We start from the raw sequence: 15,139 nt of genomic DNA on the forward strand, positions 1-15,139 counted from the left end.
CGCTGGCTTTAAAAAAAAAAAAAAAATCCCAGACCGAAACCGTGTCTCCGTTTCTGCACACCCAGTATCTTCTCATCCTAAGCAATCACACCCCCTCCCACGACAAAAGCAGCCTTTTCCCCAGAGCAACCAAACCCTGAACCCCACTCCCGATACTCCCTCCCCCAACGCTTTCATCCCGGCGGACAGAAAACAGCAAGTTCAGCGGCCTCCCCACTTCGGGCCTCGCCACTTAGGCCAACTGGGCAGGCTCGACCCCACTCCAGTGCCCAGCGCAGTCCCCAGCGCAGGGACTCCTGGGGGAGAAGAGGGATCCCCGGTTCCGCCTCCAGCGAGGGTCACCGCCCGAGCGCGTCGGGGGCGGCTTCCCTGGGTTTCTGGCCGAGTTGCACCCCCGCCCCCCGTGGGGAGGGGCTGCGGCCGCTGGGAGAATCGTAGGGTCTGGTGGCTCCTCCCCTGGGGTGGCCGAGCAGGAAGCGGGGCGCGCGGCGGGCGGGGGCGCGGGGGCGCGCGGCGCGGTGCGGGCGAGTGCGCGGGGCCGAGGCGGCGGAGTATGCGCGGGCCTGGGCGGCCAGCCCCGGCGCACAGCCGCGGCCGGGGCGCGCGGCGCGGGGCGGAAAAGCCTGTTTACACAGACTGCACACCGCCTGGGGAATAATGCAGTAAAGGAAGTGAGCCGGCTCGGCCTGACTGCTCCAACTTCCTGCTCTCACACACACCAGAGGGGAAAAAAAAAGAGGAGCGAGAGAAAGAAAAAAAAAAGGGGGGGAAAAATCAGGATCTCATTACAAGAGCAACAGACCGTCTGCAGACGCCTGTCAGCATGGAAAGTCGGGGGCTTTCGCCCGGTTCCTCCTAGAAATTCCCCCGAAGAAGGATCTCGAAAGCTCCCCCACATCTGGGTAGGTAGCAGGGCTTCTGCCTGTTGCTGGGACAGTTGCAAAGTTTCGTGGGGGGCGGTTTTTTCCCCCCCTTTTCTTTTCTTCGGCTTGGTGGGGGTTGGGCGGTGGGCGCCGCGGGATGAGCTGCGGGCCGGGGTTCGGGGGGAGGCCGCAGGGAGGGGGCGCAGCCGGGATGCTCGGGTGCCCGCGCCGCCGCCCACCCAGCGGGAGCTCCGCGCCGGTCCGCGCGCGGGGCCGGGGGCTGCCGCGACCCTGCCCTGGCGGTACCCGGGCCCTGAGGCTGCGCTGAGAGCCCGGAGGAGGGGCGCGCTGGGGGTGTAGGGGACGGTGAGGTTGGGGGACCTTAGGAGGAACGGTGACTGGAGCAGGCTGCGTGCCCGGAGGCTGGACCACCGCTGACCTGCCAGCTGGGGCGCCCCTTGGGGAGGCAGTGGCACTGATGCTCGGATTCTGGGAGGGAGACGGGAGTGGAGAGGGCCGGCGGAGGGTGTGCGGCGCGAAGGCGCAGGGCTGGAGGCCGTGTCCCCGCGCTCGGCAGGTGACCCCCCGTCGGGTCACCGCCCCAGGCGCACGCCCAGCCGGACCTTTAAAAGCCGGCGGAGCCTTGATGGACACTGTTGTGGAGGACGGGACAGTAGCTGGTCTAGGCAGCTCCAGCTCCCGAGGAAGGGGCTCTTCGGCTTCCAGCGGAGTGTTGGCCTGTAATGCCACTGCACTTTTTGGGGAGGGGGAAATGAACAGTTTTGCAAGAGAAAAATAAGAGGTCTTGGTTTTAATGTTTTCTGACCTGAATCATCTGAGGACAAGCTGCAGTTAGGCAGCGGGTGGGGGTGGGAGCAAGAAATGTTATTTCAGAAACTGCAAAAGGGGCTTTTTCGGAAAAAAAAAATAAAACGAGTGTCGGGAGAGTTTCTGGCTTGTCTGGAAACTGCAAGACTAATTGCCATGCGCTTCCGCTTTGAAACTGGCAGCAGACAGCATCTTGAAAATGACTCACTAGAGGAGCTCACAAAGAAACTGTGGTTTGCTCCTTCTCAGGTTTATGTATTTGTGCCTTTTACAGTTTCCTTTGTAGTGTTGGAGGGGTCCCCCGCCCCTTCCCCGCCGGCCCCCTCCCAGCCTCCCGCGTTTGGAAGCCCCTGGCCGGTCTTTAACTCCCCCCCACCCCCAGCACCCCAGGCGGGAGGGGGGTGAGGGGGAGGCCGAGTTGTTTTTGGAGTTGGCTGGGGAGAGGGTTAAAGGGATTCTGCTGCTGCAGGGGGAAAAAGTTCCCTGAATTTTCCACTGGCTGCTGCAGGAAGAGAGAGCCCCTTTAGTCATTGCTAAGTAATGTCTGCACACACACCAACTAATCTCATTAGGAGTTTCCGCTGCTCCGCACAGGAGGGGTTTTGTGCAGCCACCGTCGGGCGGGCGAGCCCTGCGCTGGAGAGGGGAGACAAGCTACGGCTTTATTTACCTCGAGGTGCAGCCGCCAGCCGAGCCTTTGCAGGGTCCTGTCTTTGAAAACTTTGAAGTCACTTTGGATTTCGGACCTACAGGTTTTTCTTTCCCAGTTGTGTGTGTGAAGTTTCTATTGCCTAAGCAGCTCTACACACCCATCCTCTCTCGGCTGAGCTTCAGTCTTTGTTGGGGGGGGGGAGCGGGGGGAGGACGCGGAAGCGATGGGAAACCAAGCATGTTCCAGGCATCTATTAATGAGCTCAAATCGGTTTCTGAGCCTCATTGCCTTGTTGCCAGACACAATACCCTCTGATCTGCCTCCCTTTCTCTCTCTCTGTGTGACACATTTATTTGGGAAAGGTCAGTTATGAGTTTCAATTTATGGGCATTATAAAATACAAATTGTGTTAGGAGGGCACATGGGTCAGACAGTTAAGAAGATGGTCCATAAGTGTTTTTAGAGTTTCCAGTAATGATCCTGCCTGCAAAAACCCCTGATGGTATTACTATGCCAAATATAGCAAGGGCCTTCTGGCCTCCCCCCCCCCTTTTTTTTTTTAAAAAAAAAACCCTTTATATGATGGAGATGTGTAGAGTTACTAAAAAGGGTAAAGAATTTGAAGGAACCCTATTGGAACTGTAGGGCTCCTTTATTGACAAGGATGTTCTGCTGTCTTGAGGGTTTCTAAGATGTTGGCTTTTTTTTTTTTTATGGTAGCAAGGCATGTCCTAAAAACAGCCTAACCAGCCGGACCAGGTTGAGTCAGTGAACAGGAGTACGGGATGTCCCTAACACTGTGCCTGGCACAGGGTAGGTGCTCACTAAATTGTTGCATTGAGAGCCGTGAGTAGGATAACAGGACTTACAATAAATAGATAAGAAAAGAAGCTTTGCGAAGCTAACAGCATTCTGCATGAGCATTTCTTCAGGACGGAGGTTGTAAATATTCTCTCAAGACTCCATTTCCTTCGAAATTAAAAGGAGGTAATTAGAAGTCTTCATTCCAATAAGTTATTATGTGGCTAGTTCTCACCTGGGAGTAATTTTGCCTCGCAGGGGGCATATGACAGTATCTGGAGACATCTTGGTTGTCATAACCATCCGGGGGTGCTATTGGCATCTAGTAGGTAGAGGTCAGGGATGCTGCTACACAGCCAACAACATACAGGACACCACCCCACCCCCCAAAAAAGAATTTTCCAGCCCAAATTGTCAGTAGTTTCCAGATTGAACAACTCTTGTTTCCCATTAGTGACGGTGATGATGATAACTCTTATGTGCATTCATTCAGTGAAGAGGACATGTAAAACTCATCAGTTGCCCTTTTCTGCCTCATATATAACACATATGCACGGATTTTTTCTCCCTCTTTTTGGTCAGTAATATGCAATAGCGCAACATGTAAGTGAAGACATTGTGGCGGTGTACCTGTTAGACCGTCTCTGAACCTCACTTCCTTGGTGCTAATGCTTTTTGGACCAGAATGGCAATAGCCCAGAGAAGGGAGAGCAGTGATATATTTTTTTTCTAGCCCCATTTGAATTTTAAAGTTTCTTAAACACTTACTAAAGTCCTCCTCTCTTTCTTATTTAAAAAATTTAATAATTCAAAAGTGCTAGTATACAGTAAATGTAACTCTGAGGTCATATATCGGAATTTATATTTGTAATAAGTTTTTGGAACTTGGATCTTTTCCTGAAATTGGTTTTAAAGGACTTCCAGGCAGTGCATATAAATTTAAAAAACTCCTTTCCTAGCTGTCAGATAATGAGTTTTGTATGTTCTGTGCTACCCAATTATATTTATAGATCTATCTGCTTCAAAAACCAATATGGTTGCAGAGCATTCCCTATTGATAAACCCAAACACTTAAAATAGCTTTGCTCCTTTGCAGCCCTAGAGAGTGACCTGGCCATCTCCATGTTTCTCAGGCCTGGGGTTCCCCATTAAACTTTAGAAGAAATCTGTTCTCTGTCGGTTCTGGTTGTGCCCTGGCTGCAGGCAGCTGGCTTCTGCCCCTTCTTAAGGGCCTGCACCTATACATACACGTGAGTGGCCCAGGTCATTTGAATGAAGGCCCCCACTCCTGTCTGATTTTTTTGTATGTTTCAGGCAAGAGTTGTTGTTGTTGTTGTTTTTTTTTTAATGCCCTAGTTATCCATAATTCCTCTTTGCCTTCATAGTTTGAATTATAATACACTTGAGACCACACTAGCATAACATAATTTTGAAAGGTGAGTTGTTGTTTTTTCTGTTATAAAAATATGAATGTGAATTATCATAGGGAGATTTAGAGAGTCACTAAGAAGAATATCTCCCATAATCCCACTGTTAACGTTTGGTGTATATTTTTCTCGTTTTATAAATGCATGTGCGTGTGTGTACATACACAGATATACACGCACATGCACACGTGTAACCTTTTTAATTGCAGTCACACTATGCTTTCTGTTTTGTAACTCATTTTCACTTTACGTATCATGCAGCATTTTAATAACTAGTATGAAGACCAAAGTGACCACACATAGAGCTTGTATTTATTGATCTAATAAATGTGTTGATTCAACAGTAGATTGACATAATTTCGACATGGACATGTTCAGTGTTTTTGTCTTTGTGGCTCCGAGTAATGTTCTAAGAATGCTTTCCTCTTGAAAGACTGAATTCATATGTGGTGTGAAATTTGGGATTTTGCTGAGTTTCTCTATGATTTAAGAATGAGTCATGATTTGCAGGAGAATATCAAGATGTAGTAACAGGAAGTCCAGGACACTACACATCAAAATAGAATGTTCAGTGATGAAAAAAAGAAACTAGGTTAAACCAAAAATACACCTTGAATTTACCTAACTATAGGAGGGGGGAGGAGGTGCCTCTTGCACACATTGACAACTCTTTATTTAGCACGGTTTCATTTGATACCAGTAGAGTTTTCAAACTTTGAAGTTGGTATTTTAAGTGGGTTTTCAGCTCAAGGTTTGCTATTGCCCATGGCCAGTTTGAATTGAGATCATCCAGCTTTTGGGTTGAAACCACGGCAGGGAGACCATGAAAACGCTGTTTTTTTGCCACCTTGCATGCAGCCCTAGTAAATTGAGTTGTCAGCCTGTGTGTGGGTAACCTTCTGTTAACAAACCCTAAAGGCCTTCAAAAATGGTAGATTATTTTGTCTTTTAAGTAACGATTCCATGCAGATATTTGACTCCGCATGACTCCTATCTGCACCAAAATAAAAATGGCCTTTCATCCATTACTGGAAACTTATATACATGTCAGCAGTTTAAAAATAAACTTTGAATTGGTCATTTCGATAAATTGCAATTTGGTCTGAACTGCCAGGAGAGGTTAGCTCACTGACTACTTTATGTGTTTTTAATTCCATTTTCTGGAAAGTAATTACGGAATTATTGTAAGAATTGAATGGGATTATTTTTAATATGGCAGTGAGATTTATTTGTATATTTTTAAAGACATTAAGGTTTTGGTTATGCTAATGTATTCCAATTTGAATTGGACAAAATGAATTTTATTTATTACACACATGCTCTAAAAAGTTCTAATGCACACACATTGTCTTAAGTATTCTTAGAGCTACTATATCTAGCAGAACCTAAGTTTCCATGCACAAACATGGGAGTGGTGGGGTATGATGCACACTTATCTGATGCTTCCTCTTAGACCTCTAGAGAAAGTATCTGATAAGTATGCATCAGGCCTACCCCATCACTAGTGTTAGGGGTCTTCTGTTGCAAGCAGCAGAATAAGGAATCTGAGACCCTTGGTGCCCTTTTTAGAAAAAAGTTGAGGTAAATAAAAAAAATGTGAGGTATAATTTGCACACATGAAAACACCGATTTTAAACGTTAATGTATAAACTTGTGTCATCCCTACCCCCTCCCTCCAAACTGAGAATATTTCCGTTACTCCAAAACATTCCTGGCTGGCTTTTTAAAAAATTATATTATGACAATTTCATGATTCTACCATGTAGGTTATTCAACCCCAGAACATCTTGATAAAATGATGCAGTATTTTTATTTCATCTGTATGGTTAAAAATAAATCATGAGATGGTGTGAATTTCCTTATTATATGATAAGAGGAAGTGTCCCTTGTACATTTTTTTATCACTTAAGTTAGCCAAAAGTAATACAGGGTGTCCAAAAAAAAAATGTACACACACTTTTAATCCATTATTAACTCCAAAGGGTTAAATCTGAAAAGAAACATCAGTCGAGCTACCAGCTGTTAACATGTGTATACATTTTTTGGGGGGACACCCTGTATACATGCTGCAGGGAAAAGTAGATTGCCTCCAAACCACTTGGGTTGAGAGGATATCACTTCATCTTCCTCGACCTCAGTTTCCCTGGCTGGGGGATGAAGTGAGTCAGAGCGGCTTTCAAGGCAAAGTCTGATTGTACTACCTTTTTGGAGTAAAGAACTTGAATTCTTCTGAGAGTTGTGAAGGTGTAATGTGAATTTTGCTGTCATCCCCAAACAGCTGACTTTTAGACATATACAGCAATTTAAACTGCTGTTTTGGGGTGGGAAAAGGGGTTCCCCTTCAATCCCATTTTGGCCCCTTATTGAATGGGGATCACCTGTGTGAGGGTCAGTGTCAGCTGCTGTCCTTACCTCTCCTCCTTTTCTTGAGGGTTGTGACAAGCACCACAGTTGCCTAATTCTGTGGGGACACCAGGTACTGACTCTGGGTTGGGTGCTGAGTAGGCCCAGGGAAGGTTTTCATCACCAGGTGAAGTCCCTACTCCTTCCTTCCCAGAGTCTTTGAAACGATCTCCATCCTGGACGGCAGTGTCTGATGCCCCCCCCCCCCTCCGTTCCCTCTCACCCCCTCCCATTCCCTTCTCCACCCACAGACTAGAGCAGCCCTTTAAACACAGACCTGACCTTGGCTCTCCTCCACTTAAAACCTCCCCGTGGCTTCAGCGAGGATGAACACCTAAGCCCTTAGTGTGAGCTCCCAGCTGTGATTGGGGCCAGCCGCTCTAGCCCTTCCTCAGTTCCTCTGGTATGTAATGCGGCCTCTGTCCACTGGGCCTTTCCCAGCGCTGTTCTCTGTCCTAGGAATTCCCTTCCGTGCCCCCCGCTCCCATCAATTTTTCTCACGTTGCTTTGTCCAGCCAATTTGTAGTCATCAGCTCACCCATCTCTTCCTGGAGGAAGCCTGTGCTGGTCCCCCAGACTAGATCTCCCCTGGTCATCTGTCCCTGGTCTTCCAAGCCCTCACCACAGTCTAGTCATATGTGTCTTCATGACCCGAATTCTCCCTCTCCAAATTCTTACTTCCCAAACACAGGTATTGAACAGTTTCAGATAGGGATTCTGGAAATAGGGCTGGTGTCCCTCATTATTCATGAATGCTTCTTATCTCCAACTCAGGAACCAAGTGCCATATCCCTCATTATCCAAAGTCACTGTCCAAACTCTTGAATCCATTCAATTCAGACAGGGAGGGATACCTGTACACGTAGGTGTCATGATGGGTTTCATATCTGTCACGCACATCAGTCTGTAAGCTCCCTCTGGGCCTGCATCTGTTTTACTCCTTCTTGTATTTATCCCAGCACTTTGTCCAAAACCTGGCACTCATTGAATTAAAAACAATCTGAAGGGGAAACAACTTGCCAGAATAGCCCATTCCTCTCCCCCCTCCCCGTCCCCCGCCCCGGTCCCCACTTTGCCATTGAACTTGACAAAGCACTTTGTCGACATGCATAAATCCAGCTCTTTCCTAGACAGTAAATTAGTTGGATTAATAACAGGCGTATCTTTTGGTTAACCCATAAAGACAACCAAAAAGATCCTCTATAGAGAATATCCCGTTTTCTAGAGGTTTTGTCCAGACTTTCAAGAATAGTAGATGTACAGAGGTCAGGTTAGTTTGTTAAAAAACCTTAGCCCTGTTGTTGATATCAGTATTCCGCAAAGAATGGTTGGTTCACAGTTAAATAATTCATAGGAAAGTATAGCGTGAAAGAAGTTCTTTCCGTAGTAAAATGAATCATTCTGTAGCAACCATCATTAAACCTTTATCAAGACTTTAATTGATCAAGTCTTCATAGTTCCCTTGGGCTGAATTCCATAATACAGGGTAGGGCAAAAGTAGGTTGACAGTTGTTTGTATGGGAAATAACACAGTAATTCGTAGATAATCACGCAAGGGTAAAGTGTGTCCAGCACTCACAACTGTAAACGTACTTTTGCCCCACCCAGTGCCCACCGCTCTAAGTTCTTCTTCGTTTATACTAACACCTGTGTGGGTAGCTTTTGTCTTTCTGTCTGTAACTTTTGGTAACTTATGAATGACATTTCTGATTGAGTTTTAAAATTTAAAAAAAAGATTCTGTCTGGAGATGATGAAAAGATGAGTGACAACCTAAATTGTTTTTGGGGAAGTGGGGCAGGACCTGTTCATTTCACTGGGTTTTGCCAAGGAGCCGTTGGTTGATCATCAAAGCTTGGTTTACCAGAATGTGTGACTAAGGAGCGTTTTCTCCCTGCACTTAATTGTCAGCAGAGAGAGATTAAAACAAGAACAACAACAGCAGCAGCAACAAAACAAGCCCTGGAATTGATCCCGGGGGTGACTGCAGGGGTTCCCGCACGCTGTCTACCTGTAAGTTCTCACCGTCCTCAGAATGACAGCACCAGGCCCAGAAGGGATCGCATGCTCATTAGGCAAGAGAAGGGCTGTAGATGTTAGAACAGCTCCCAGCACTGATAGTGAAGAAGAACACTCCTCTGGTGAATACTCGGTGAACTGGAAATCTTACTTCTCAAGTGTCTCCTTATTGGAGTTTGGAAGGTATGTCCTCAGAGCCTAATATACGAGCCCTCATTTTTGTTGTTCATTTGAAAATGAAAGAGAGAAGCATTGGCAGAGAGAGAGAGAGAGAGAGAGAAGAGGGGAGGGGAGGGGAGGGGAGGGGAGGGGAGGGGAGGGGAGGGGAGAGGAGAGGAGAGGAGAGGAGAGAGAAGAAAGGAAGGAAGAAAAGAGAGAGAGAGAGAGAGAGAGAGAGAGAGAGGGAGAGAGAGAGAGAGAGAGAGAGAGAAAGAAAAAGAAGAAAGAAAGAAGAAAGAAAGAAAGAAAGAAAGAAAGAAAGAAAGAAAGAAAGAAAGAAAGAGAAAGAAAGAAAGAGGAGGGATGTCTAAGAGTGGGACAGTGTGATCTCGGTTGTTACTCCTCTATGCAGAGCCCCTCTTGTAGGGTTTGAGCCCTAGCTCTGTGCAGGGGACAGCAGCATAAAGGAATGTTTGTTAAACATTGCCCCAACGAATCTTTGCTTCACTGTAAGAGCTCAGGAGAGAACTTGGGTGGGTGTATTTGCATAATTTTCAGGAGAAGAGAAAGCTGGGATTCCTGATCATGTCAGCAAGGCCTGTTAAGAACGTAGAAGAAGGGACAGGGACCCTGCAGTGTTATTTGGAAGACCACCTGGAGAGGTGGCCCTTCCATCTTGTATGGCCTTGCAATGGGAACTCTCTGGAATCTAGAGTTCCTGAGTGTAGGTAGGGAAGTGATGTCTGCTAAGGTCCTCACCTGTTTTCCAAGCACCAGACGGTGAGCATGTAGACCAGAGGCTGTTAGATGGGAGAGCATTGCTTTTTTTTTTTTTTATCTCCTAAGGATATGTTTTCTTATTGATTTTATTGATTTTAGAGAGAGAGGAAGTGGGGGAGAGAGAGACAGACAGACAGACAGACAGACATTGATCGGTTGCCTCCGGTAGGCATCCTGATAGGCATCCTGACCTGCCACCTATGTATGTGACCTGACCGGGAATTGAACCCGCAACCTTTTGGTATCCAGGATGATGCTCCAACCAGCTGAGCCACCCGCTAGGGCTCTGCTTTTTTTCTTTTTCTTTCTTTAAAGCCTTTTAGAACAAATTCTCCAAGTACCATTCTGGGTCAGGATTGGAACTGATTAAACGCCAGGCAGAGCTATGTCATCAGCATCAGCGCTCAGAGTGTAGCAGAGGGCAGCGGTGCCTGTGATGGGCTGGCTTCATCTTTGATAGTTGAGACAAAAACCGGAAGCAGTGCTCAGTCAGCCACTCAGAGTTCTTTGTGCCTAATTCACTTGTGTAGACATTTTAGCCCCATTCTCTGTTCTGCGTGTACGACATGTGGATAAGTTGAGTAATTTTGAAGAGTGTTAATAACTCCTGAAAGGGAATCACTTCCATGACAAAAGCGGGTGCTGTTAGAAGATGCCTCGAGCCACACGGAGTGGCCCGCGTGGCCTGGGCCTCTCCAAAGCTCTGAGCCGCCGCGCTCAGATGTGAGGATGGCCCTGTTTTGATTCAAATCAGAGCTGAACCACAAGAACGGAACCCTCCTCCAGGCTTCGCCACATCCTTTGCTTTATTTTTTTTAAAACCTAAATATTAAGAACTAATTTGTTTGTAGGAAAATAGAAACTTGACGTAGAAGGTCATCCATGCACCAAAATGATGAAAATATAGAAGGGGGGGGGAGGACCATTTATAGCGGGAGCTGGCTGTTGTCTTGTCCCGCTAATACAATTACGTGGTACAGTTATTGGAAGAGTAGGTAGGGGGACAAGTTGTACGTGACATTTCTAAAAGGACCAGGCCAGGTGAGTGGGTGGCAGGTTCCTGCCTGGGAATTCAGGGCCATGAGCACACTCTGGACTATGAATCTGATGTTTGATGTGAATGCCACCAACAGCCATTCTCTGTGTGACACGAATGGACGGGTCATCGGTCTTCCAGTTGATGGGCAGTTTTGTTATTTTCTTCATTTATTCATGCAGTTTGGGGGTCAGTTTTTAAAAATTAGGTTTTAAGGATAAGGCATTGGGAGAAGGTCATTTCATTTTGGCACTGTCTCTCTTTGCCACCGTTTCTTTTTAGGAGTAACTGAACTCAACAGGGACATCAAGATATTTTTTCCTGTGTTCCAGGGGGTGGAGTTTGCTTGTACATCAGGCTTAATGTTAAAGAGACATGCAGTTGAAAAGTGAGATGGCTTTTGCTTGTCATTTCCCCTTAGTGCCCTTATATTTTTGTGTCCTGTGAAAGAGGACTTTAATAGAAGTTGTTTTAATTTAGAAGAAACTCTGCATTTGGCATTGTCCTATGCATCTAGACTTGATATCCATGTACAGAGATGTGAGAGAAATATATGCATATGGAGAGAGTAAAAGCAGTAAGAGGGGTAGTTCCTACCTTCAGGACTCTCGATGCAGCTGAAACGCCCACAGATGTCCACCACATGAGCAGGTGATGATGTTTTGAAGACTGCAGAGTCACTGTCTTTTTATAGATCCCTCCAAAGTGCATATATTATCATGCCAGATTTATATATACATGTTTATGCCCAGAATTTCCATGTCCTAAATTGTACAGGAGTTTTGCTGAGAAGAACACCAAAGAAAAGCAGTGAGGCTAATGTGACCGTGGAATCTAGACACCTGGAAGTGCCCAGGTCTTGCTGAGGTGACCACACCTGCAAGGTAGCTCTTTCTGCTTCTGTAAAATCTCCAAAGGAGATGTCACAAACCAGAAATCCATACCGCTTTTGCAAGGGTCGTGTATAGAGTAGGACCCAAAGATTACCCGATGTCAGTATTATCTAGCTAAGTCTTGACATTGCCCAAACCGGCACATTATGGCACATGTTAAATTTCAGAAAAAAAAAAGGGCTGGGGGAGGTTTAAATACTAATAGCCATTTGTAAATTAGCAGTTCAAATATGCTATATTGTAAAATTTTAAGACATCATGTATGTCTAAACAATGTCAAGATCAGCTCTCTGGCATATACTATTTTAAAAAGGCATCTAAATCCAGCCAGTGTGGCGCAGTGGTTGAGAGTTGGCCCATGAACCAAGAGGTCACCACTTTGATTCCTGGCCAGGCCACATGTCCGGGTTGCAGGCTCAGTCCCCAGTAAAAGGCGTGCAGGAGGCAACCACTCTATGCTTCTCTCTCATTGATGCTTCTATCTCTCTATCCCTCTCCCTTCCTCTCTCTCTCTCAAATCAATAATAAAATTTAAAAAACCCCATAAAATACATCTAAAATAGTTTCAGTGGATTTACTCCAGGGAAGAGGGAAAGATAACTTTCCCAGGAATGCTGATGTTGGGGACAGTTTTCTTTCATGACTTAACCATCCAGAAATGATGGAAGGAATGGTACTTTATCATTTTAAGTTCAGTAGAGAAGACCGGAGAGTTCACAGTTTCTCTGGGAAGACCATGGCTCCTCACCCTCTGCAGGCGCCCGCCGGGCCTTTCTGGGAGGGAAAGCTGGAGGCAGAGGGTCAGGGGTTCCCGTTTAGTAGCTTCATGTGCCAGGCATGCCTGAGAAGCAGGCGCTGGGGATGAGACATGATCTGATGGCAGTAAATGAAGAAGAGAACAACTGCATGGACCTCTGGGGGCGCTGTGGGGCCTGGGTGGCTTTGGTAGGACAAGGGAGCAGCAACAGGGCTCACCCTGGAGGGAGTTTGGGGCGGGAAACCGGAGATATGGGCCATGAGGGGAGGAAAGTGCAGATGTTGGTGGGGGGCCAGGGAAAGGGGAGGGTGCACAGATGTCACCTTTCTGTCCGGAAATGCTTGGCGCTGCAGCAGGAGGGGGATGCGAGCACAGCACCGCGCTGCACATGTCCCGGCCCCCAGGGTCCCTTGCGGATCCTTCTGAGAGGATGGGATGGTGTCTGGCCCACACCTGACCTACCTGGGACTTATTCCTGCCCGACCGTGGCATCAGCCCCGGGTGTGTGCACCCATGTGAGAGTGATGGCTGAGGTCTGTGCGGGTGGCGATGCAGGAATGGCCAGAGGGAGGAGAGTGCCATTGTGAAGCAGACATGTTGCGGGTTGCTGTTGATGGACAAAGAGCAGTGTCCAGATGTTTAATGAGAAGAGGTAGGACCTGGGTTTTCTTTCCTTCTCTTAAACATATTTTATCTGGCCTTTTTCTTTTCTTTTCTTTTTTTTCTTCTAATGTTTCCATTGGGTGGTGCTGCAGGAATTCCTACCTTTTGCCTTGGATCTCCCCTTCCCAGAAAGACGCTCTGAAGCATAATGGGCGGAAGTCCTGATTTAGAACGATTTTACAGTTCCAGCACAATAGGAGAGTCTGGAGGATGCTCTGGCAGGAAACGGCTCCGTTCCTGGATGTGGAAAAACCACCATCATTTCGTATCATGCAAAAGTGTCCTTGCCGCATGGGGCATACCCTTTCGGCTTTCACCAACTTGTTTTTCAGCAGAGAACAGCGTTCACGCTCATCACTAGAGACGATGATTTCATCCTAGTGGCAGTGGTAGGGAAGATTTCCTCTATTTTCAATTTTCGTGGAATTATCCTCACAAAGTCCCTAAGCAAATAAACATTATCTGATGTGAAGACGAATCAGATTTTAAACATGTGTCTGTTAAGGCTTTATTGAAGTTGGAGGCACTTCCCCCTTCTTATTTTAGAGATCATTTGCACAAGATAATTGGTCAGAAGATAACTTAGATTTTTACTTTCAAAATACTTTTAATCATAAAAAGGCTTTTAGCTTGGTAAGACTTAGGTGTGGAGGGGGAGGGTTGGCCATCTCCCTGCTTTACAGAGAAAGAAGTTGAGGCGGAGAGAAACTGGCGTCCCTGCCCGAGATCGCCTAACTCTTGTAAAGCTGTGGACAAGATGAGGGTGTCTGTGTTCTGACCCCCTACCCTTGGGCACAGGACCAAATTTTATTAATATGAATAGTAAAAAGAAAAAATGTAGGTAAAAGGTTTTCCATTCAAAAGCCTATGAAATGTAAGGATCAGGGGAGTAGGAGATGGGGGAATACCCACTGGAAATTAGGAAGCAGCTCCTATGGAGCTCAAATTTCAGGACAGTTAGCAAGATTTTAAGTGCATTTTACTGAATGCACAACAGTGTGTGTGTGTGTGTGTGTGTGTGTGTGTGTGTGTGTGTGTGTAGATCCTCCATGAAATCCCAGGTATTTCTTTCTTAGAACCTGAAACAGGGCTTCCCCAGAGGTGTTTGTTTTTATTCATTTTTATTTATTTATTTTTGTTCATTCTCGCCCGAGGATATTTTTCCATTGGTTTTTAGAGAGAGTGGAAGGGAGAGGGAGAGGGGGAGAGATAGATAGATAGATAGATAGAGACTTTGATGTGAGACACATTGATTGGGTGCCTGCCACATTCATCCTGACCAGGGCCAGGAATTGAACCTGCAACTCAGGTACGTGCCCTTGACCGGGACTTGAACCTGAGACCCTTGGGTTTCAACACAATAGAAGAGTCATTGATGATTCTTCTTGAACCTGAGACCCTCTAACTACATAGCCACACCAGCCAGGGCCAAAGGTGTTTGCTATTAAAGGGGACACTCAGAGCCCTGCTGGGTGCTAGGTGCCTCACTAGGAACTGTGGAGTAGTGTCAGTGCGGTCCCCAGCCTGTCCCTGCCCCATGGGAAGTCTTTCTCATACATAATTCATGTCTTCATCCTGTGAAATGGGCTCAGGCGCTGGGCCCCTCCCTGGGCCCAGGCTAGGCCACTTCTGACTTTTATCATCTTGTTTCTCTGTCCTGTGTACACACACCGTGTTGGGGGTTGGGGCAGGGGGGAAGAAAGGGGGAGGGTATGTCCTTTCTCTCAAGAGCTCACCTTCATTCTTTAGTGTTGGATGTACCTGGAGCACAGCTAAACCCATATACAGATCTTTTTATTTTTTTTTACATATTTCTAAACATGTTTTTTATTGATTTCAGAGAGGAAGGGAGAGGGAGAG

At 46.7% G+C, this 15,139-nt stretch overlaps 1 protein-coding gene across 1 annotated transcript in view; it reads left to right on the forward strand.

The window, feature by feature from the left end:
• Positions 1-638: 638 nt before the first annotated feature.
• ELK3 (ETS transcription factor ELK3) overlaps positions 639-15,139 on the forward strand; it is a 61,285-nt gene continuing 46,784 nt past the window's right edge. The window contains exon 1 of the mRNA XM_081084458.1: positions 639-902. The gene's annotated coding sequence lies outside the window, so the exon portion shown is untranslated. The remainder of the gene's footprint in view (positions 903-15,139) is intronic.

Source organism: Myotis nattereri, assembly GCF_964212035.1.
Source record: "Myotis nattereri genome assembly, chromosome: 2".
In the NCBI taxonomy this organism is placed as follows: Eukaryota; Metazoa; Chordata; class Mammalia; order Chiroptera; family Vespertilionidae; genus Myotis; species Myotis nattereri.